We start from the raw sequence: 4,121 nt of genomic DNA, 5'->3' as shown, positions 1-4,121 counted from the left end.
CCAATGTCTAACATGCTTAATTCTGTCAAGTGAAACCAAAGCAGACCGGTGGTGCCAGTATGAAGAAATACACAGAGGGGATTAGGTAACCACCAAAATATTACCTATCATAAACTTGTTAAGATTAACTATATATGCTCTTAAAGCAAATATAATTTCTCAGCAAAAGTAGCAACTAACTATATTAATTTCTGGAAACCTAATTTCTTGGCTTGATTTAGACAGTTACTACAAATTTTCACATTCTCCATTAAGTAGAGGTTTCATTGGTTTTATATTTATATATTATTTTCTCTGCCCACACTTACCTTCATTGTCCACAAGTCCATTACTCATTAAGATGGATGAAAATTAGGATGGATTTCTGTCACCCTAAAATGCAGAACAAAATAGTCTTCTCGTCTTCTACCTTAGTTCAACTGTGGAAGAAAAATAGAACAGATAAAAAATCTTCATTTAATTTAGAAAGATAATTGCAGAAGGCCTCCTGTTAAGGGCCTCTCTTCTTCCATCCTGTTTCACACTTCAATTTTTGGTCCAATCAGGGAAGAACTTTCAAACATGGTAGAAGTCTCTGAAAAATAAAACATGACAGCAGGTCTTCCTTGCTGAGCAATCCCAATCATCAATTATATAGCCATATTTTTTAACAAAGTGATATTTGTTTACAAGCTGTCCTTTGATACTTCCTGTATGCCTGCTTATGACATACTGTATCTATTTATTCTGCATTAGAATAAGGCTGTGCCTGAGTGTAAAAGTAACTGAGGTAATATATCCAATGCAAAATTATAAATGTGAAGGTCTATGCAAATAAACATAATTTATGTATGGAAATGTAAACTGATTGAATATAACAGGCATAATATTTCTGTAGATGGAAACATTAAGGCCATAATAAAGGTGCTCCTCCATGTGTCTATTTTCAATCATCTAGAGCAGCACTGAATGTATTCTGTGAAAAAAAACCTGATGTGTAAGTGGAGATCTACTCAATAGAGTCCTTCAATTATAGCAAAACAGAATTATATTTCTATAGACGATGATGACGACAATAATGACGACAATGATGATAATGACGACAAGGACTTTATTTGCAACAGCTTATATCAAGCAACAATAACTTTAAAAAAGAACATCTTCCTATTTCATGTCTTGAGAAAATGTGAAAAGTAGATAAAAATGCAAAGCCCAGTCAAAACATCTTGGCACAAACATCGGGACACAAATTATCATCCTCAAAACCTTTTTGTGACGATTCCTTTAACGCCATGAAACAACATCTTATCCCAGACTCTTATGAAGGACACGACAGGTTCACACAAAAAGCCGCATCTAGCCTAAACATTTGGCTGACTGTGCAGCAAAACATAATAATGATAATAGCAACAGTAAAAACACAGCATCAAAGACGTGTAGAAATACATAAACTCTGCTTTGGTATATGAAATAGTAATCAGTTGTTGATTACCCCAAAATGAACTGGAATATTGGGTAAGCAGTTTACTACGATGCAAGCAAGTAAGCAACTTTCTGTGTAATTCTGGTCAGATTATTAGGCAGGTGAGATGGAGCCTTTTCAAGCATCTGTCATGCAAAAGACGGACATTTCTCTTGTGGGCAAATCTCATAGGAACTGAGTGGTTTTGTTTTATTAACCTGCTAACTTATAAATACAATATGTAAATGGAAGATGAAACATCTGAATCATCTCTCTTCTCGCCAAATGTTTTGCAATGAAATTTTGGAATGTCTGCAGTACTTTCTGATTTAAAAGTCTGATTTTGTTCAGACTCAGATTTGTGAAACTAATTCAGATATTCCAAATGAAGCTGTTGCACAATTGAAGCTCAAATTGCAAATGGCATGGATCATATGTTGTTTTTCCCTTCTCACTTCTTTTTTTAAAGTCTGTCACTCAGATTACTCTCTCTAAAGTTTTTTTTTTAAGTCTGTCACTCAGGTTACTCTCTCTAAAGTTTATTTTTCCCTCTGCCCCTTTGATACTTTCAACGTTACTGTTATGTTGGAAAATATTGCAATAAGAGGTAAATAGTACTGTAATGCTGCTACAGCTAAAGGCAATTTAAGCATGTTTCACTCATGGGTTGAGAACAAGCAGAAGATAACTCAAAACAGGCAACTGGAGTTTCCTTGATGTTTTTTTTCTTTCTTTGGAAGCATTTTACTGACTGTCATCCCTGAAGCTTCTTCAGTTTTCAAAAAAAACAAACAAACAATAAAGTTCAGTTGCCTTTTGGAAATAGCAACTTTGGGACAACCATGATCTGGATGATTTTAGAATCTCCATAGACAAAATGAACACAAAATCATGAAACATGGCTATACTCCCCACCCACACTTTTTTTTTATTCCTGGAAACTGCATGAAATTCCAGGGTTTTTTTTTTATTCCTGGAAACTGCATGGAATAGTCACTGAAATTTTGCTGGCAAGTGATTGACCATAACCTACCCATTTAATAGCCAGTGCAAGTTTGAAGATTGACTTAAATCATAAAGCCAATTCTCAAAAACATCTTAGAGTCATGGGGGGGAAATATGTGAAGCTAGAAGTAGATATAAGTAAGAATGAACTTAAACCAAAAATTTGAGGGTTAATTACCCATGACATCTTTTACAAATCTGATTGTTAGAAATCTTAGGGATTCCCCCCTGTAAAACCAAATATAGGCAACTGTTAGAATAATTGCTAACATCTTAGCTATAGCTATGCTTTCAGAAGTCAACTGATACCCTTTTATTACTAATTAAAGATTTGTACACCACATACTTTTAAAATTTGCTATTTTTATTGGTCTAGGAGTTGGACTCTACATAAATAAATGCATACTTCAAAATTAACCAATTGACATCGAATTGAAAGTGTGTGTGGAATTTATAAAGATTCCTCCTCTCCAAAGGAAGAGAGGATAGAAATTGTAGGATATATTATAACATTCGTTTAACATGAATGATATATGAAGACTCTTCAGTACTTCAAAAGCAACTTTAGACCTCTATGAATCTATGACTTAAGTTTCATTTAACTGAGCTGATTTCTGGCTTAGCAATAGCATATCTGAAATCCCAATTAAATTTGTATTTTATTTGAAGTGTTATAATGTGCTTTTGTCTATCTTGTGGATAGATTTGAATCATATTCCCATTTATGGAATTCTTGCTTTATTATAGGATGGATTTGAAATGTTGAACCTAATGGAAGTGGTTGAAGATGGAAGTGTCAAATATGGCCTTGCTATTTTAATTTCTTTGGAGGAAAAAAAGATGCACTAGTCTTCCTCTCATATAAATAAAGGTGTTCCTCAAGTTAAAACCATTAATTTAGGTGCTGTTTGGAGTTACAACAGCACTACTCATGATCACTTGATCAAAAACACTTGTTCTTATGATGATTGCTCTGTCCCAAGGTCATGTGATCATCATTTTTTATTTTGCCAACTGGTTTCTAACAAGCAACGTCAATGGGGGATTTTATAATAACCTCGATTCATTTAACTGTAATGATTCACTTAAAAACTGTGGGTGCTTCCCTGAAGCCTCTGGAGGGCTTAAACTGACTCTACGAGCAAACCAGAAGTGACTTCCGGTTTTCTTGTAGGCTCCTTTTTAATCTTCCGGAGGCTTCAGGGAATACTCCTGAAGGTCCCTGAAGACTCTGGAGGGCCTCCAGGGGTTGTGGAGGGAGGCTGTTTTTCTCCTCCCCAGGCTCCTATAAAGCCTCTGGAGCCTGGGGAGGGTGAAAAAGCCCCAAAAAACCAGCCCTATGGGCAAACCAGAAGTTCGGGAATGGACTTCCGGTTTGCTCGAAGGGCTGGTTTTAATCCTTCGGAGCCTTCAGGGACCTTCAGAAGCAAACCGGAAGTCACTGTTTGTAGGGTCGTTTTTCATCCTCTGGAGTCTTCAGGGATGTCTCTGGAAGGCCCTTAAGGCTCCGGAGGGCTTAAACCGGCCCTACAAGCAAATCAGAAGTCCATTCCCAGACTTCCAGTTTGCCCACAGGGCTGGGTTTTTGTATTCCGGAGGCTTCAGGGAAGCTCCTGAAGCCTCCAGAGGGCCTCTGGGGGTACGGGGAAGGCTGTTTTTGTTAGATCCGTGGAAA

Source organism: Thamnophis sirtalis, unplaced genomic scaffold (assembly GCF_051295495.1).
Source record: "Thamnophis sirtalis isolate CommonGarterSnake01/CBP01778 unplaced genomic scaffold, rThaSir2_p1.2 scaffold_4, whole genome shotgun sequence".
NCBI classification, from domain to species: Eukaryota; Metazoa; Chordata; class Lepidosauria; order Squamata; family Natricidae; genus Thamnophis; species Thamnophis sirtalis.
Note: the sequence above shows the minus strand (reverse complement) of the source record.